The sequence below is a fragment of the Paramormyrops kingsleyae genome, chromosome 19 (genome assembly GCF_048594095.1).
Source record: "Paramormyrops kingsleyae isolate MSU_618 chromosome 19, PKINGS_0.4, whole genome shotgun sequence".
Taxonomy (NCBI): domain Eukaryota; kingdom Metazoa; phylum Chordata; class Actinopteri; order Osteoglossiformes; family Mormyridae; genus Paramormyrops; species Paramormyrops kingsleyae.
The window spans coordinates 20019909-20041824 of NC_132815.1; positions in this window are offsets into that span (position 1 = coordinate 20019909).

Consider the following 21916-nt stretch of genomic DNA (forward strand, 5'->3'; position numbering starts at 1 on the left):
CAAAAACAAATCGGCTCACAGTGAATTATAGCAACCGAGTCACAAAAGACTAATGGTGAAGGACATAAACAGAGGGAGCGTAGGAAAGAAAAAAAAAAAAGAGAGCGTGATTTAGCTGCATTGCTAATCGCCCGTCTGGAAACAGAGAAGTTAGCGTTGCTGGGCCAATATGAGAGGTACTTAAGTGATTGAACAGGGAGGTGCAATTTATGACATCACAATATTCACAACAATATTCTTTAATGTGTTTGCTCTGCTTCTCTAGTCACTGTAAATATCAGATGATGCGTTGGTCCAGTGCCCAGGATGACCTGAGCGAACCCAGCAGGGAACAGAACACAGAAGCATTAATACATCTTTAGTAGGAAGGATTTACACATCCCCTGATGCAGGCATGTGAACTGTGTTTGTTTGTGATGCCTCTCCTGGGATGCGTCTTTGTCTTTCTGTTCCTCTCCCTCCCCTCCCTCAGACAAGGAGGACATCACCACCCCCCCCTCCCCGACGAAGCCCATTGGCCTCTGGGCCCGAAAAACAGCCCCGCGTTACAAATGAGCCGAATAGCTGAAGCAATACAATGGGTGTGATTTATGCACAGGCCCGCAGCGGTGACGATCGGATGGAACACTTTCATTACGGTAAATCTGCTCCGCTGCTCGCTCCTTCCATTCGACCGCTTTAATTTCCCTTGAACGAATCACACGAGTTGCCAAAATTCCGAGGCTCTGTTTTCCACACACTCGTTTCCCAGATGTTGAATTCGCGGCCTCGTCACTCATTATCATATCAATCCGCTGTATACGTCAACTGTATCTTGTCTGAGTGTCAATTTCCAACTATAATTTGCACAGTATCTCACAGGAAACCAATTACACATAAATGAGAAGGGTAATTATATCAAAGTTTTTCTGTTTGTCTTTGTAGTCTGACTAAGGAAATTAAGGGAAGTGCTATATATCACTACATATACAACTTTTTTCCAGTACTGACACAATTTACACCATATTTTGCAGACAATCTTCTTTATGGTCTATATGCAAAGAATGGAACGGTCATTCGTCAAAGTTAAGAACACCACAGGGTTGGAGCTGAGCTAGCCATGTTATCCAGAATAAGACATGGCACATTTAAAGAATCGGGACTTCTGAAGTTCTGCCAAAAATAAAAAGAAAAAAGCACACAAGCTGGGTCACCATCTCGCCATGGAAGGAGTCTCCCATCAATCAGCGGAAATTAAAACATCTCCACTGGAGGCATGGGGTGAGAGTGCTCGGTTACACGGGAACGCAGCAGACGGTAGGTGTCCTTGCTGCTCTGCTCCCGGCCGAGAGATGACCTGAGACTGGAAAGTTCCCTACAACCAAATATTGATTTTCCTTAAAAAGAGTTTGTTAAATGTTTCAGGCTGGAATTTCAGTTCACACTGAATTTCAGGGAGGTCAGCATATAAACGTCTGGCCGCACTGCATTCCTGTGGAACATAAATATTTTGTTTGATGAGGGAAAATATAATAATAGAAATAATACGGCAGAAATAATAGGGTAAGAATCCTCTTCTCATCAAAAATATTGCTATTTTAAAATTATGATGCTGTTATTGATTATCTGGCAATTGGACGTCGGTTTACAATGACTTACCCTGAAAAAGAGGCAATTCAGCACAGTATATCTGCAATTTAATTTTCCGTCTTCTTGCACTTTTCTACCTTGTAACTTCTCCATCACATATGGGGTGTCTGCTGGCCCAGATACTGAAATACGGCTTCTGCAGAAATGCAGTATTTTTTTATAGCCATGTTAGAATTTTACTTCTGCTGTCAATAAATAAGACTTACAGGCACTGTCATGAAGGGATTGACATCCCGGTGAATGTGTCTGCTGCCATCCTTATAGCATCAACATGACGTATGTCTGTAGGCGACAGGGCGGTGAGGAAAGTCAGAGCTGGGGCTTGTAAGGTGTAAGGTTTAGGGGTACATAGAGGACCTGCTGGTAGTGCTAACAGAGGTACCTGACCTTAAACAAATGATCCAGGCGTATCAATAGCTAATGTTTAATTTTTTTCGTAAGTCAATATAAACGTAACGTTGGTACTCAGTGTTCAATGAGGCATTCCCAGCTATTTCGTTCACACCCTTGGACCATTGCCAGATGGCATCTGGGGTCTTCGTTGCTTCACATTGAGTTTTTTTCCTCCTTTCGTGGGCCTATAGATTGCAGGCATATTGTGGTATCCTCCTGACAGAATGACATGCTGGGGCTTTAGGGTCATTTCTGATCTTTGACGTGCCCCAAAATAGCTACGCGAGGCCCGAGAGTTCATTTTCACGGTGAGAGACGCTCCCTTGCATCGCGATTTGGGTGGTCTTTGAATAAATAACGAAGTCCTCATCGACATACACGCTATGCCGCTTAGTGCCGCCGCTCTCTAAGGCTTCCCTTGCCTCCATGGGGTCTGCCTGTCCCCAGCGGTCCAGATTCTTCCGACGGGGGGGAAGGAAATGTGTTTGAATAAAGAATGTCGTAAATATATTGGCTTGAGGAAAAGGATAATACCGAATCCTGCAGTTCAAGTGACGTGAGTATTTTGTTTATTTTGCTCGAGAGTCGAGTCGTCGCCGTGTGCAGGAACGGCGCACCGCTGAAGATGGTGTTGACGTTTCTGAGCTTCAGGGGTGTGGGATCAATTCTGAATCTGGGAGAGGTTAATGGCTGTTTTTATAGGCAATAAAAGCCATATTTTTCTCTCTTTTTGTGATAGAAGGCTCTGTGTTTATTTCCCCTGTCGAGATATTTCAGATGAATGTCAGTAAGAAACAAAGACTCAGGTTACACACACACACACACACACACGCATGTAGGGTAAACATATCCTTATGGGGACCGCTCATTCATTTCAATAGGAAAAATGCTAACGCTAACTATGACAACCTTAACCCCTACCCTGCCCTAACCATAACCATAAGTAACCTAACAAAATACAACAGTTTTTGCATTTTTAGTTTTTTCATAGCAGTCACCGATTTTTATAAAATAGAGTTTTCCCTTATGGGGACCAGGAAACCGGAAAACAGATATTTATCACGTTATGGGGACATTATGTCCCCATAAGGATAGGTAAACCCGCTCACACACACACACACACACTCATACACCTATGGATACACCTCCACTTCTACTGAACCAAATTTACTGCCACCCTCAAATTATTAAATATGTTTTGAACATTTCAGCCCATCAGATGCACACTTACTGAAATGTATCGTTTTCATTGTGATGCCGGCATGTGACATCCTGTTTTAAACTGTCCTCACATTTAGCACGTGTCAGCTGTCTAATGCTTTGCTTATTATTTCTTTTTTTCGGGGGAAGGGGCACTTACTGTTCCCCGGGGCCCGGGGCAGATCACACCCAGCTAAGTGGATTGACGTGGCTTTTATGGGCCGATCAGGGCTCGCGACGTTGAGGTCCCGCAGAGGATCCCCACACCTCTTACCCTTGAAGACACAGAAAATAACTTGTGCCGGAGAAGGCAGTGACAGCTTAGCATTAATGCGGCATGACACCGACAAGCTCTGCCTGGGAGAACAGGCTGCATTGTATAAACAAGGTAAGCTACTGCAAACCCAATTTGCGGAATGAGCACACGGCAATGCGCCATGACAAGCCTGTCAGTCAGTGCCCGTGTACCCTCCTCCAGAGTACAAGCTGTTATACACTGAAATATGTGTTAAAGAGTAGATGTCACCATGGAAATGACGTAGACGGGCCCACTGCCTCGCCTCGCCTCGCCTCGCCTCTTCTCCTTGGCTTTCATGGGAGTTAGAGCCCTGGCTAAAGTTAATCACAGCACACATTAATATTGTCTTTCACTGCATGTGAATTTTAATTTATACGCCCGTTTGGGGTGGCAATGGCAGCTACATGCATTCTTGAGACTGGGCTGATGTCAGCTCTGTTAGATGGCCAATCAGCCGTTGCCACACGTGTGACGTGTGTTTACATATCAGCCAATGTGTGCCATAGGAATGGTCTCTGAAGAACTACTCTTAATTCTTAATGCCGATTGGCTAAACTTCTACCCAGGCATCCGGCTAGAATCATAGCAAATGTCACATACACGCACACACACACACACACACACTGCTGGGAAGTGCACTTCAGAAAAATAAATTGAATTGAATATTCTGCCCAGTCACAGTTGAGTTTGCAAAATCAAGAAGATTTTATATATACAAATGGATAATGTGGCCTAAATACTGTTAATAATTTGCTTTCTTCATATAATTTATACCATATTTATTAAAATTGTAAGGAAGTTATGTCGGAATTTGTACAATATAAACTATTTTAATGAAGTATCCTGTTACTCATACTGACTAAACTGAGGACAGGCAAAAATAACACATTTCCTTTCCTTTTTTGGAAGGTTGGAGGGGTGGGGGGTGGTGCAGTCATAACTGGTCGCTAAATAGTTGCATCTTGCAGAAAACTTGATCAATGGAAATACATGTGACTTCGGAAAAATAAGGTAAGTATGGCAAACTGAAGCCTTAAATCCTCTTCTTTGGATATGTCATTTCTTGGCATTATGTAAAAACTCAGAGGGAATAGAAATCTATGCAAAGCTTTCCGGCGCCTTTTATCAAAAAAGGTGTTATTTTCAGAAACCCTTTAACTGAGATAAAAATACCAATGCCAATCTTCCCCTGTGACGTTTAAAAGGCGGAAAAATCAGCTTAATCCATTTGGAAACTTTCACAAACACAGTCTTTTACTTTGATGCGGGAGGAATACAAAGCGGACCAGCCTCCAACCTTGACTGTCAGGGCTGTTTTTTGATTAATCTGAGATCCTGTAATTTTTGACAGCATTTTGGAGAATTGTGCAACAGCAGTCACCTCGCTGCTAAAAACGCCTCTCTGCATCTACTGAAGAAATGACAGCTGAAAACTCCCGGTACACTGAATCTTAAAACACCAAGATAGTTGTTAAAAAGGATACAGGCCAGTTACTAGGCAAGTTTTGCATTAAAAGTGAATTCCTTCTGCTTTTATTCTCAAATATGTCCACAAACATTATTCTCAGTGTGGAAAAAAAAAATGTCTCTTCAATTATTTTAATTTTAATGCATTTACTGCTGCCAATGAAATAGGAATCAGCCGAATGGGACGTTGGGTAAAATAAGTTTGTATTTGACAGTGTATAATAATCTTGCCCACTGTAATTTTCAAATCCCAATTCCGCCACCCCTGGTGTCTCTTGGTGATTAAAACAGGTCACGACCCAGGAGGATTTGTGCATTTACGTGGGGATTAATGTCCTCTCTAGCACTTCTCCGCAGCGTTTTGTTAATGGCCCTGTCAAATTGTCCAGCTCTATTGCGCAGTATTGGCTGGGTGGAATGGCTGAGTCAAGACATTCAGATTTATTGTGCAATATTGTTGGGATGAAACAGGCATGGATGGTTACAGTGGTACCGTGATATATCATGATTAATGGCAGTCATCTATTCCCTATTTCTTCCCGGTGAGGCAGTAGGGCGGCAGGAGAGAAGAAGATTCAGATATAGACTGAAGAAAAACTTTTCTTTCCTTAAATCTTGATAATTATTAAAAGGGATAATTATGACACACATATTTCAAGCTGATATTTCTCCCCAGGTGCTCTATGGAGATGAAGAGCCAGGTGATTCCCCTTCTTCTCCATGTAACTGACTCCTGCTTAGTTCTGCTTTTCTTCCAGAACCTGAAACCAAAGCCCTGACACCATGAGAGTAAATCATGCGGGAGCTGGGGGTTGAAACGCCCGCATAATCAAAACCGACCAATACAACGGCCTGGACCCCGTTAAATGGGTGGAGACCTCAGTCTCCCAAATGTTCAACCCAAAGTTACACCCTTGCCTGACATCACCCCCCAGAACCACTACATTTGACGTCTTTTCAGCATGTGACACACGTCACTTTCGTTGTGCTCATCCATTTCCACACAGCCTTTATTACCAGTGCTTACTTATATCAACCCCCACACCAAATCCCTGTTGCCTCTGATGAAAGCATTCTGTCCCCAGTACCCCTGTTGATTGGTGCCCATTTACTAGGTCACATGCTTATGTCTGCTACCACTTCAGTAAAGACGACAGCATGCGCACCTGCATCATGCGCACCTGCATCATTCGCACCTGCATCATGCGCACCTGCATCATGCGCACCTGCATCATTCGCACCTGCACCATGCGCACCTGCATCATGCGCACCTGCATCATGCGCACCTGCATCATGTGCACCTGCAGCATGCGCACATCACTCATGGTATGTCACCTAATCTTGTTCACTAGGATTATGGATCCACTACACCTAACCATGTGCAGGACTGTGATGGATTGGGAATGAAGTTGGTGTGGAATACTCAAAGACAGAACGGGCCCTTGGTTCAGGGATATGCTTTGGACCTAGAACACTACAGTAGTGGACTGTATCCACCACTAATCCACCTCTAAACCACCCATCCATACCTGCTTATCCAGTACCAGGCCACTATAGGTTTGGAGCCCATTCCAGGAAATGCAGACAACAAAGTAAGGAATATACTGGATGGGATAAAAGACTATTGCTGGGCAAACACTCTCACGACATGCAATTTAAAGACACCGATTCACCTAACTGCATGATTCTGGACTACAGCAGGAAACTGTAAACTGTAAACACAGAAGGAACGTATGCACGGGGGAAGATGCACTGCAAGCACAAGAGCTAACCACTGCGGCAGCAAGCCACCACATCCAAGGCAGATAGATATCGAATATTTAAATGTTGCTCCTAGGAAGCTTGTACAGAGGTCACTGTAATAGTTAGAAATTAAATCCAGCGTGTTCCCCCAAAACAAAATGACTAATTTATGCCTCTGTTTATTTCTTTTATTGGTCAGATAATTGTCACGATTTATCACGGGCTTCAGTTTTAAAGCAGTGTCAATTGCATTTTGCAGATTAAATTAAGCAATTAACTTAATAATTAAACAAATTCAGTGTGGCGTCAGTGAGCGAGTGGGCTCGGCTGTTTTGCCACATTTAATGCATTACTTTTTTAAAAAACAGCCGCAGATGTGAAAAGAGTGCTGCATATTCACACTCAAAGCTTTCATTAAATCCTTTATTTTGGCAATAAATGTGCAATGTTTTACTATGATAATTCAGCAGAACAATGAAATCTATTAGGTGGCGCAGCTGTGTGATACAGACGCGCCCTGGTAGGCTGTCAACATGATTGGTAAATATTAATGCCATTCATTCTAGTTACAGTGTTCTGCTGTCAGTTTTGTTTCCTGTTTAAAAATAATAATAACAGCAATGCATATTTAAAAATACATTAATCTGCCAGAGAAGACAAAATCACATGATGTGAAGTCAGCTTTCCTGCTCCTACATGCACTGTGCATAGTTCTACAGTAGTATTTTTGCTCCTCTTTATGTTTTTCTCTGCCCTTGTTTTGCATGATCGTGGGTTCCGACCTGCGCCTATTTGCAGCATCCTGAAATCATTGGTCTAAGGGCGCTCCCATGCTCCGGTATGAAATAATCCTTGCCCTCTTTGGAAACTTTTCAGGAGGGATTAATGCCACAGCACAAAGGCCACGCTGTCTCCTCACTCCGCACCTGTTTCTCATCCTCTGTCTTGCACCGCAAAGCATGCTGGTCCGTCGCTTCCTGCGCACTGGTCTCCCCTCGCACTGGATTCTGGAAGAGCGTCTCCTCCAGCACAAACCCCCACTTCTTTTGTCACTTTCGATGAATCCCCTCTGCTGTGCTTCAGGCTACATTTCAGAGCTCGCCGTCCTGATTGCCTAATTCTGGCCATACTATCACCCGCTGCAGTTTTAATAAGCATTTCATTTGTTCGATTCATATATTCAGAAGACATGAATTATGTACTATATTCTTCATCTATCCATCCATTCATCCATCCAACAATCCATGCACCCAGTCAGGGTCACTGCCCCTGACATACATTGTTATTTACTTGTCTAGCTGACTGCTGTATCTGGCAACACCTACAAACTGCCGAATGGTTAGTGGACACACATTTTCCCAACTTCTTGATGAAACACCTAAAGTAAATTGTCTGCCAATGGGGTACAATAGCTGACTTTGGATTTCATCCAGCACTTTCACACGCCAGAGTTCACCGCCCTAACAATTTATCCGTCAATGTCTCCGGCGCCCACAAAAACATCCCAGAATGAAAGCATCATAATGAACCTCAATTATGGACACATTCCACAGCTCCAGAAACGCGCTGGGATATTTTTCCAGGGCAGACTGTTTTCAGAAAGGAATTAATTGTGAGAGAAATCAATTTTGGACTGCATTTGTCGTTGAATCTGTAATCACGCTGTTTACCCAAATGCCTGCCGTACCAGGTACTGTTCTGGATCCAGAAGACCTCTCTGGCAAGGGCCGTTTCGGCTCCTCCCCCCATCAGATTGGCTATGAGTGCCAGGCTCTCTTGTTGCCAGGGCATGCCAGTTATTTATTTATTTAGTTTGGATCTGCCATTGGCATCGCCCTCCCTCTGAGGTTTTTGTTTAGCTTACAATATACTAAGGTCTGGCAGTGAGCCTCTGGTTTGCCTGTGTGTGTCCAATCATTAGCAATGATTACATTGCAGTGGCTATTACAGTCTTTCCCCTTCCTCTCTCTCTCTCTCTCTCTCTCTCTCCCTGCCTCTTCATCAGGACCCCGGGGCCTGCTCCGCATTTTAGTCACATTTCCCCCCTCTCAGATTAATCCTCACCAGACAGTTTGAAGGTCCATTGCTTCAATCAATATCCATCATTTAAATTAATCCCCAGCTTTTTAAACTCAGTACAGTTGTGGGATTTGATGGATTTAGGGCAATCATTAAACTCCCCGGCAAACAGACTCGCACGGGACCCTCCACGCTGCCCGAAACCAGGGCTGGTAATGCAGCAGGCATCGACATCCGTAAACAGGATGTCTATGCATGAGTTGTACAAAGCCGAACAAACCAGATGCCATTGGTGCCTTTTTATTCTTTGTTAGGGTCATTGCTGACTCAGAGATATATGTCTGGAGGCCATTTTATTTACCATGAAAAAAAAAATCAACAGCATGTAGGGACTACTTAACAACATATCATCATTCCATCCATGGTGGCTTAGTGGTTGGTCGTGTTGCCTTACACCTCTGTCGGGTAGCCTGGTTTCCCCTCACAGTTGAAAAACATGCTAATATGAATTCATGTTGGCAAAGCTGTCTGTAGGTGTGAATGGCGCATGTGCCCTGTGATGGGTTGGTGCCTTTGGGTTATTCCCTACCTTGCACGTGTTGCTTCTGGGACCCAGAGTAAAACAGGGTTTAGAACAGTGTTTCCCAATCCGGTTCTCGAGGACCCACAGACAGTCAAAAAAAATATGGACTGTCTGGCAGGGAGCAAGAACATGGACCGAGTGAAGGTCCCTGAGGACCAGATTGGGAAACACTGATTTAGAAGATGAGTGAGTGGGTCACAGTGAGCCCAACAAAGCCAAAGGGGCAGAGAATGGCAGTCGATTGTGCCAGTCCACTTACACATGAAGGGCAGCTTGGGGATGTATTTGATGTCTGCATATTTTTGGAAACTGGAGGAGCATTCAAACTCCACCAAGTGATCACCCCAACTTCCAACCTTCCTACCCACCGAACCACCCTATAAGTAAAATCACATATCCCACTTTCATTTTTTCATTAAATTGGCACTCTCTGTTCCTATATATTTCATCCTAGGTAGCAGTTCATTAATCCATCACATGAGCGCGCCCTTAATCATTCTGTGTGTGACCTTTAAGAGAGGAATTGTAACTGATGTATGATCACGGACAGACATTTCAGCGCGTTAAGGCAGCAGCGGCCATGGGACTCGGTCTACTTCCAAAACCCAATATCAGGTGGGAAATTTAAAAGAGAATGAGAACGGGCCAGGTGGTGAAGAAGGTTTCATTTGGCACGGGAGAAGCAGCCGCGAGAAACATAAGAAGGCCGCCTTCCTACAGAAGATATAGTTTTATTTATATGTTTATGCCTAGGAAAAAAAATAGCCAATGTCAAGACTGCTAGAAGGGAGAATACGTCTTTAAAATATTTGTTAAAGGCCCTTGAAACTCTAGTGCTGAGTGATTGTTGAAGGTCTACACATTGGATCTCAACATAGTGCATTCTGGGTGTCTTTATAACCCAACCTTGCTCTTGAGTGTCTCTTTATTAGAAAGATGTGCAATGACTGCACTACGCTATATTTTTCCATCCCTGGGGCATTTGTCTTTTTCATGCTATTCTTATTATCTATTTACCCCTCAGACTTTTCGCTGTCTGGCATGTCAGGCATTAATTTAGCGGATACCAGTTGCGAATAAATAAGATTTTATGCACTGCATTGCAAAAACGAGTAGATTTGTCTGAATAGTGAAACCTCATTGGCCTGAAAAGAGGGCTTCTTACTCTCTGATTGTCAACCGGAATAATAATGTGCAGATTTAGTTATGATCCTTTTGCAAAAAAAAAAAAAATGGCCGTTCCATCCATCTGTCCTTAAAGAGCCACTTAACCAGTGCAGGGTTATGGCCAGCCTGCAGGCTATCCCAGTCCATCACAGGGTATGCAAACACGCACCCAACCACGCAGAAAAAGGGCAGCTTAGAGACACTAAGACACCTAGGCCATGTGTTGGGACTGTTGGACGAAAATGGAGCCTGTGATCACAGCCAGAACAAGCAAATTCCAGACAGAGAGACGCAGGAGAGATATTGAACTCACAGTGCTGGAGGGGACGAGGCCACAGTGGGACCTACTGTGCTGCCCTACATAGGAGTTAAAACTGGGGCACCGTTATAACAAGAAGTCTCATTAGAAAATGATTAACCTGTGAGATTAGCTATAAAACAGCAAACATGGGACCTAGTGGAGAAGGATGGAGTTTGAGGCAAAGTATAGACCCAGAAGGTTGTCTGCAGTGCTAAGATAAAGCTATTATATACATCTGGTGAGCAGCAACAAATATCACACGGATTCATTTGGGGAATTTTCTTCACTGGTGACTCTTCCAGCGATATGGGCCGAAACAAGCATTCAAATGAGGACCGTACGTGAGGTCCTTTCCGGAAGGTTCTTCCCCAATAGATAACCACTATACTATTTCCAGAAAGTTGAGCATCAAGAACAGCATCACACCCTACATTAAAATAGGCAGAGTGAGGGCGAGATAAAAATAGAATCGATATAGTGGCCCAGGAGTGAGCGTAGTAGATTTGAATGTAGTCCGTGTAATGATGGGAACGTCAATGAGGCGTCAAGTATCCTGAGCTGTTTTAAACTGATGTTCAGGGATAATTTGTTCATTTTTATTTATCTCCCCTTTCCCTTATATTTCACTATATCTCATATAGTGAGGAACTGAAATGAAATTTTTCTGCCGCCCCTGAGTGACCCCACTCACTTGTGCACGTGAATTTGAATTAATACAAATACAGAAATAAATCAATGTAGCAGGTTGTTATACATTCTTAAAATTTGTTTTCCAGCTATACAGACTGCATACAGGCTCGTATCGGCCGCACGGCTCCCCCCGTCCTTTCAGCTGAGCTGCCGGCTGTAGCGCACGTGCGCCCACCGCGTTGAAGCGCAACAATTTACCACCTCGGAGTGACATGCTGTAAAGAGGCCGCGGGTAAAGATGCATAAAACAGTCAAATAAAAGTCACGCTGGTCACAAAGGCAAGGCCGTTTCATGCGAGCGGATACTTTACAGCTTAACAAATACCTCCCAATTCTCTGGGGCTTTTCTCTTTTTACATCCCATTCTAAACTGTACTACAAATCATTGTAATTTAATTTTAATGCCCGTCCCTTCCTCTGTTTATTTTAAATAATCGCCGGCTTTTCCTGCCGCCGCTCATTTGATCCCTCACGCAGTCATTTTCACGGGCCTGACCGTTCTCTACGGTGTCAGAACAATGCTAATGTAATTTAGCGACAGTGCACATATGCATTCTGTCTTAGTAATTATGAGATAAAGTGTCTTTGCGGCCTGTGCATTAACCTCCTCGCCAAGCTAATGAGGACATTTAAATAGCTGGAACCCAAGGGCCCGTAGTCTTCTGTTTTCCCCAGGTAAACAAAGAACGCAAACTGGATCTTGCCGAGAAGAGAGTTTGTAAACTGTCAAACGGATTCCGCGAGATATCGAATCAGCATTTCAGAGGCGAAGTCGTGCCCAGCAAAGGCATCGGGAAGATTTACTGTCCCAGGCAGGAATATGTCCGATACCAATCCAAAGATTCACTGTCTGAGAGATTCAGCTACGTATCTGTCAGCAGCATCTGTTCCGATGGCAGCCATGTGCTGTGACTCGCATATTAAATAGTGGATCGATTGAAAATGGTAGCAATTAATTCTAGGTATATCGGGGCCAACCACTGACAAATGTGTTTTGCATAATATGTGTGTGTCGCACAACCATGATTGGCGTTAAACTTTATCTTTGTTCTGGTCTCAAAACCAAAGTCTGTTTCAAGAGTATATTTTGAGTTGTCATGTTCTGACTCCTCAGGTCAAGCTACCCTTCAGGATGATGTAGTTGGACTTTTCAGATTTTAGGGGTAAATGAGCTGTCATATCAGTGTAACTCGGGATCACGCCGAGCAAATGCTCTCATTTTGCCGAGACAAACTTCAATGCACACTTTCTGAAGATGTTGTTTGGCATGTGATGGTTGGGTTTTGACTGTGATAATCTGGCATTCTGTCCAAGATGTCATTTGCCCCTGTTCTTCATGGGATGGACTCCAGACTCAGAGTGACCCTGTGCTGGATAAAGCAGTTCTGGAAGGATGGATAGTCCATCTTGTTCCTGGTTTGAAATTCAGGGCTGGATTTGCTCTTTCAGGGGGGTGGTGCAGCCCACTAGGGCGCCTCAGCATAATTCATTTGAAAAGTGTAGAGATAATTACGACATTGCTAAAAAAGCTAGGGGTGAGCGTCTGTTGCATTAAATTGATACCGATATATTTCCAAAACTAGATGTTAGATAGTAGGATGACGTAATTACTTTAACATGGATGTACTTAATTGTGCATTAAAATTAGGACTTTATTAAAGGTTACTCATAGAAACCAATAATAGTCCTTCCTGATTGTAAGCGGCAGGAGAGCTTCGGTTATGACGTCATGCAGAATCCCAGAATTCGCAGCTAAAATTAAACAGTTCTGTTAGTGTCTCACAGAGATGTGGATGGAGGGGAATGGCGAGGAATTGTAGTTACTTGGTTCATTTAATTTTAAAACATTGTAAAAAAAATATCGTAATTTGCAATGTTTGTTTTCTTTTGTTGGAGGATAATACCTTATTAAGCATACTTTTAGTGCTTTTCAGCCTTCTGATATTAGAGCCCTTTGCCAAATAGGTTTCAGATTTACATTTACCTTCTGTAAGGCTTGGTGGACATAGTGGAGCTAAAGCTTTGAGTCACATTTAAAAGAAATTATACTTTTTGGCTGTGTTACCAAATTAAAATGTTTAAAGTTGGCAATTTTTGTCATTGATGCAGAACGCATACGCGAAAAACAATTTCTTAACCTGTGTAGGGGGCCCAGACTTGTTTTCCTGCACACAGGGGGTCATTAAAAAAAGAACCACTGCTCAAGGCAACTGCCCACTTCGCCTATAGCTAGAGCCACCTTCCAGCTACATAACCCGCGGCGTTAATCGTCGACGTGTTTGAGTCACATTTTATAAAATTCAACTTGTCTGTTGAGACTTCTAACTGAAGGTGTCGCAAATGTATGTGCTGATTTTTTATTCATCTGTTTCTTTAAATATTCCTCCCAATGATCATTAATTTAGAGATTGAGTAAAGGCATAATTAAAGATCTGGTATTTGGAAAGCAGCCAATCCCTCCTGAGTGCCCCCCTGAACCACCCCCCCCCCCACCACCCCCCCCCCATCCATGGATGCTGTGCAAAATCATCCCATTGCTAACCTTTCACACTCACAGAGAGTCGCACACAAACACCACCCTGCTAACGATGAGCGACTCCTCACCGTGGGAGTCGATTAAATTAAACCGCCTCACGGGCAATTATACCAAGGTCAGAATGATCGGGTGCTGGTGCATGGAAATAAGACTGCACTCGCAGATGTACGTCGTTCCGGCTCCTCCGGGGACGAGCCCGGCTGTGATCGTGAAATGGGGAAAATTGAGTTGTCAGTATTGATTTGGATATTTGCATATTGAGATGGGAATGAGCATTTTAACAACAGACATCAGGGCTGGAGGTCAAACCTCATATTATACTGAGCACAAATAGGGGCTGGATCATAACGCTGATCATCACTGCTGCATGTCCTTAGAATGCAATACAGTGTCTGTTTATATTTAAGAACGTGTCACCGTTATAAACTACGTCAGTTAGGAATTTCCAATGGATCACCAATCTCGCTGAATACTTAGAACTAATTTGAACATTCATCCATAAGGCAGGGCAATTCTTCTCAAGCCTCCAACCTTGACCTCCCAACCTGTGTCATCCATCTAACTTGCCCGTTATTCATATATGTGCAGATATATCCCATTACATCGACGTCGAAGCTTCAAATTGTCTTTGTTCTCAAGTTATTTGTGTCTGTGGGCTTGCACGGCCGTAATGATGAGCATAAACAGAATGCTATTATGAGCCAGTCACGGTGGATTAGTGGGTCGCATTGATGCCTCATACGCCCCAGGGTGGGGGTCCAAATCTGTCTCCAGCTCGGCATGTTTCCTGCCTTTGTGGTTGCTCGGGGATTTTTGTTCAGGTTCTCCGGTCACTTGCACAGCCCAAAGCCATGCAGGTTACGAAGATGGTGACTGCCACCACATCTAGTTCTTAGCTGCCTTGTGCTATGTATTTCCTGGTAGACTCAAGCTCTCGAAACCATCGCCTGTTTTTAATAAGGTAACATGGTTTTAAAGCAAATTAAATAAACGCACAGCAAAATATAAAGCATATTCTTCCTGCAAGCTGCCTAAAAACACATGCGCCGATAATAAGGGCTAATGCTTAAGGAACTTTCCGGAAAGACGGCAGTGTGTGGGTAATGTGGAAGTATCTGTTGTACAATCTGTCGGTTTCTTTGCCAAGACTCCCCTGCCATTTTGCATTTCGGTCAGGTTCTGAAATATGTAGAGATGCGGTCGCAACTTAACACATCCTTCTGAGTTGTTACAAGCTGCTCATTGGCTGCTTCTAAATTTCTCAAAGAGTAAGTGCTTCTCATACATGTTTTACGGTTACCCTCTCGTTCCCCGAAGGACAAATTGCATCATTAGCTGAGCAGTGCTGGGGCTCTCTGAGAACTGGCTGAAAACTGTCATCTGTCCTTATCTCGCTTTCATCCAACGTCTAAATCCAAGCTGAAACCCAACCCAGATTCCACCCTGTCACACTAAATTACATTTGGTATGCAGCCATTTTATCTGGTTCTATACAATAATGAGGTCTCTTGTCCTTTGCCCTATGAAGTTGTTTCCCATTAAAAAAATAAGAGAACAAAACATAACAGAAGTCTTAACAAAAATCCTGAAAATGAAATGCTGTTTATCGAATCAAAACCAGAATATAGATTATAACGTTTCCCCCCCTCATCACCAGACGCCTGTCAGTAAAAGACTGGGCTGATGGATGCAGAGAGATGTAGAACAGCAATCCAGTCCTGGGGACCCTCAGTCGGTCCATGTTTTTGCTCCCTGCCAGACAGTTCACATTTTTGCTTCCTCCTAGCTCAGTGGGAGCAAAAATGTGGATTGTCTGTGGGTCCCAAAGGTCCGGATTTGTAAACAGTGATGTAGAAAGTAGAGTGTCTGTGAGTGTGCTGGGAGACGATGCTCCCAAACCTTGATCCTGTGATCACACTGGGCTGTGGGCCCCAAAGACACTGCTGGTGGTAACATTAATGAAGTACATCTGGAACTCTGAGGAAGCGAGGCCCTCGCGGCTACACTGGGTATGCATCAAAAGTTAATACGCAACGAGCAGAAGCATCTGCGCCATATCCTTAATTAGCACTTTGTTTCTTTGCCGTGCTCTCCAGATTCCGAAGGCTCCATCATATTAAATGAGTCTTGGAGCAGAAGGCTAAGTTTATACTCTCATTTGCAATGGAGCTCCACTTTAAGCCCTGCATCCCCGTTATCTCCACAGAACACGAATCGTTTTAGGAAGCAGAATTTGGGGCCCAGCCACCTTAACTCTTCTGTTGCTCTAGGGCCTAAGGCGAAAGACTTCTGGGCACGTACTCGCTTTATGCACCTGATTGGAAAAAAATGTATGAAAAGCCAGTGGGTGTGGCTATTTTATATACCTGGAGGGGTGACTCGCGCTCATTTGTGTTCCTGCTTCCTTCAAAGCCGGGGGAGAAAAATTGGAAAATGTGACATATTGGTTTTGGCACTTATTTGGGGAATAGTCCTAGTGCCTTTCTCAGGGACACCAGCCATGTGAAACTCGGGGCTGTCTCTGACTATCTGTGCGTCAAGAGCGCTTAATGGCACTCCTCAGGAAGCTGTGCTAACAATTCCAGGCCACAAACACTCTCAGAATCTGGCCTCGATTCCTTAGCAGGTGGTGTTTTAATCATTTAAATTGTTCTTTCATACTGGGTTTTGGAGGGGTTGACTTTGTAAACTGAATTTCTGAGGAAAAGACCAACTAAGCTACAAATTAGTTCTTTACATATAACATAGCTGTCAGGGGAAGAAAAAACAGAAAAAAAATCTTATGCCTGTTTGATAAATAAAATTAATCCTTATGCTTTTCATTTTATCGCATGGCAAGCTTAAATTAGATGCAGTTAGAATAAGAGACCATTTTTATGCACAAAAAAAAATAATAATACAGGTTACTACTGTCTGCTCTTTTACCATGTTCAGGGAAGATCACCTGTATCAGACTGTCCCAACTCAATCAGAATTTAAACAGAAATATTTGTATAAAATGAACATACATACTTAAAAAAATGCCAATTTCTTTTTTTACCAGTATAAAAGTATAGGCTAATATTGAAAATAGAACAGATTACGAACAGCGCACAGCATTAGAATTTCATAAAAATTGTAATGAAGCATGTGACTTTAATGGCATCCTTTTCAGATGATTATGCCGTATTGAGCTCCAGGTTTGTAAAGTATCAGGACATTCACAGATGCAATTACCCAAGTTCGACTATTCCTCTACCAAAAGAAATTTACTATTGTTAGATCCATACATTAAAGGCATGTGCCTTCCAAATGAATCTCAATTTTTTATTTTTTTAAATCTTCAAATACCTCTATTCTAATTCAAAGTCCTGCGGAGGCAGCAGATGAAAGTTTCCTTTGATGCGCGAAGCTAGAAATGAATAGAAGTAGTTCCTGTGTCACACGCAGTGTTAGTGTGAAGCGTAAGCGAGGCTTTCATGTGATACGTTCGTATTTATTAGCTGGGATGCATTAACGGGATTCTTACAAAGGACTTCGGAATGGCAGAGGTCAGGATGAATACAGTAACTACAAAGCTGAACAAGCTTCAGTCTCATAGCACAGCAAGACTAGGACTTTTTGAATAGCTAAGGCCTTTAAACACATTTTAAATAAGTATCTGTATGAACTAACACACATTAAATAGAAACATTGTCTAATTGCATCTATCTAATTGCCTGTAATTTGTGAGCAGACCCTTATTGCCTATTGTTTGCATTACCTTGTAATACTTGAATGAACATTTTTCAATTATCATTATTAATATTCTTACTGCTACTACTACTGCTACTAACACCTACAACAATACTAGAATAACATAACAAAAAACAGAATCATCTAAAGGATTATCTAATGTGATCTGAGTCACCACTATTTAAGGCTGAAGTCCATCCTTTACAATTGGCTCATAAAATGTGTTGTAGGAATGACAGTATGTAGAAATGGGCTTTGTTTAGTCTTACTGAAAATGCAATATTCAGATGTGTTGGGGGCCTTGAAGGTTACGCAATCTATTTTCTTTATAGTGCGTCAAAGAACAAATAGCTTTGTTGTTGTTCAAAGCGTTCAGAAGTAGTAAGCTGCGAGCAGACTTGGGGTTTTTTTCGTGTTTGTTATTGCGCTACGTGGTACTCCGTAGGAATCCGCTCCAATTCGGGGCTATCGCGGAAGACGGGGAGGCGGGCACCTCGCTCACAGGAGCCGGCGCGACTCCCTCGGCTCCCTCGCCGCGCTTCCTTCATCTCCCTGGGCTGTCAGGCGGCTTTGCGCAAAGCCGCAATTTCAAAACAACCGGCAGACGGTGAATCCGCCGTTTCACGTTTCCAGGCACCAGAGCTAAAAAAAATTTCAAAAAAAAATCTTCCATATCATTACTGCCCCCATGACTGTTCAGTATAATTTAAAATGCATAGGTCTGACTAACCATAACGTCTTGTTTTTATTATTTATTATAAAGTTTAGGGTCGACGTGCGGTCCAACTGGACCTCGGGTAAATTCCTTTGGATCCCCTTATCCCTCAGCCTTTGGTGAGCAGGCAACAGGAGATTCTCAACCAGAAGGATGAAAGATCTGATGGTTAGCTTGATAAACATCAGGGGGCTGCTGAACTGAATGTGATCTCCAGAAAACTGTGGATTTTATATACTAATTTCCTTCCAGTCTAAACAACAGTAGTTAGGAACTAAGCAATCCTAAAGTCAAAAAACCAGCCCTCAGATTTTATGCCTTGTTTTTATTCTCAATTCAGCAGAATCTTGCCTAGAATACCAGAACACCCAGGGATGGGCCTGCTAAGGTCTATTTTTTAACCCCATGCGTTTAACCTTTGGGGTTGGCATGGTGGCCTTACATCTCTGGGACTAGGGTTCAAGTCTCCAGCAGGATTCCATGTGTGTGGAGTTTGCATGTTCTCCCTGTGTCATCATGGAGTTTCCTCCAGGTACTCTGGTTTCCCTACACAGTCCAAAAACATGTTGAGGTAAATTGGAGTTGCTGAATTGCCTGTAGGTGTGAATGGTGTGTGAGTGTGCCCTGCCATGGGTTTTTGCCCCAACCTGGGTGGTTCCTGCCTTCTGCCCATAGGCTCCAGACCCCCTGTAACCCTGACTAGGGCAAATAGTTACAGAAAATGTAAAGATGGGTCGGTGGGTTTACTGTTTGCTCTGAGGGAACACTTGTACACCTGCTCGTTCATGCAAATATCTAAACATGTGATCTATGTGACTTTGACCCCAAGCATGGTTGTTGGTCAAAATAACTTACATTTCAAACCACAGAGTGGTTTGAGTATTTCAGAAACTTCTGATTTCCTGGGAGTTTCACACACTAGAGTCTCTACAGTTTACATAGAGTTCTGTGGGCTGCTGATAAGAGAGGTCCGAGGAGAATGGCCAGACTGTTTCGAGCTGACAGAAAGACTGCACATGACCGCTCTGTACAACAGGGGTGAACAGAAAAGCATCTCTGAGCACACAACATGTCAAACGCTGAGGTGGATGGGTTACATCAACAGAAGACAACATTAAGTACTGAGGCTGATGTGAGCACAGACTCACCGAAACCGGACTGTTGAAGACTGGAAAAATGTTGCCTAGTTTGATGAATCTTGATTTCTGCTGTGACATGCAGAACTGCAAAGAGCATGAATCCATGGACCCAACCTACCATGTGTCAATAGACTTTTGATGGCGCAATAATGGTTGTAATGTGTTTCTGGTCCACAGAAATACCAATAGAACATCATTTTACGAACCATAGTCTGTATGGGTGTTGTGACTAACCATGCACATCCCCCTATGGCCACAATTTACCAATCTCCTTATGGTTACTTCCAGTAGGATTATGTGCAAATGTCACAAAGCACAAGTCATTCCAGACTGCTTCTATGAACATGACAATGATATCAGTTACTTCTCTGGTCTCTATAGTCACCAGATCTTAATCTAATAGAGTACTTATGTGATGCAATCATGTCAACACGGACTAGAATATCTAAGGAATGCTTCCAGCACAGTGATGAGTCTGTGCAATGGAGAAATTGGGCTGTTCAGAGAGCGGGGGTGGGGGGGGGTCCTACAACATATTGGTGTTCCTAATAAAGTTGCCAGTGACCGTACATTTTTGCATGGATGCATGCAACATGGAGAGCTGTGAGGAAACAGCAGCAGGGAAACACTTTTAGCTGTATTAAATAAATATCAAATGTCCTGTTTCCAGTGAAAAGAAATGCAGCAAATGAAAAAAGCAAAACAAACATTTAGTTTTGCCAACATCACTAAGACCCATATGTTTCCTTGATGATTAAGCACTGAGAGTTTTCGCTGTGTGAGATTTTTGGGCTTAGGCAAACCACTGGTGTGCTTATGTGTTACAAAAACTCAATTAACCAAATAAATATTAACATTAGGAAAATAGACTGTGTGCATAGATCATGGCATATGCAAAAATTGTAGATGTTTTCTAGTGTTTCCTTTTTAATAGGCTTTCTGGCAATAAGATAATCACTAAGCCTAAACAAGCCAATAGAGATAATAGGAGGGTAGGAAATATCATACATAATATGGACAGAGTGTGGTCATGTGATGTTGTTGTAGGAAAGTATTGATTTTATGTTAAAGAGATGAGAGTTTGCTAAATCCTGCACCATTTTTCAAGGATAAGGTGAATCCAGTGCCTAATTTTCCTCCAGAGTCCTAAGATTATAAGCATGGCTGATGAGAGTCTGTGGAAGCTTCTGGAATAAGGGTGGCAGGGAAATAAGTGGGGGCATTAAACTGGGATCTGGAGGGAAAATAAATTAGAAGCAGCTATTTTATTTGTTTTTTTTTTTTGGGGGGGGGGGGGGGGGGGGGGACAGCATCTGGGTTAATTTAGTCCTCCTGCTGCATCTGTGTGTGTGTGTGTTTGTCAGATATACATTACATTGTGGGGATCAAATGTCCCCACAATGTAATAAAAATCTGTTAATTTGACGTTCTAGAACCATTTTTTCAGTCCCCAGAAGGAGAAATTCAATTTAATTAAAATCTATGACTGCAATCAAAAAACTAAAATCTTGTGTTTTGTTTGGTTACTTCTGGTTAAGGTTAGGGCTGGGTAGGCATTAAGGTTGGCATTGAAGGTTTTGCCCATAGAAATGAATGGACGGTCCCCACAAAGTACAGGTCTGTGCTTGTGTGTGTGTTTGGATGTACTTTTTCCCCTTATACATCATTCTCATTTTTTACCAAACTCAGACAAACATACTTTTGGATTTTTGGTTTATATATGCAGTATCTACCGCCCTTCTATGGTGTTTGTTTAGTGATTGTCCCGTCCTTGCCCCATCTACTCCCCCATTAAGCTGCTGGTCCCGTGCCAAATCCCCGGCTCCCTGCGCGCGACACTCTCACACGGTGTAACGGGAGTGCACTGACATGTTGTCGCGGATTATCTACGAGGTCTGTCCATTGCCAGGGGAATCCTGGGCTGGGGGGTGATGAGATATGCTTGTGTGTTCACTTAATGGGGGAACGGGCAAGTGTCTGCTGTGTGTGTGTGTGTGTGTGTGTGTACATATGAACACACACACATGCGCGCACACACACGCACACACATATATATATTTTGGGCACACACACACACTCACACACCATTCATTTTTGGCATTAGGTTTTCCCTATTGAAATTAATGTATGATTCCTGCAAAGATATGGATACAAACGTATGTGTGTGTGTGTGTGTGTGTGTGTGTGTGTGTGTGTGTGTGTTTGTGTGTGTGTGTGTGTGTCTGTGTCAGGAGAGCAGAAAGCACTAAAATCAACTTCCATGTACTTGGTGAATAAATTCGACTGCGACTCTGATATGGGTATTTTTTTGTTCTGCAAACA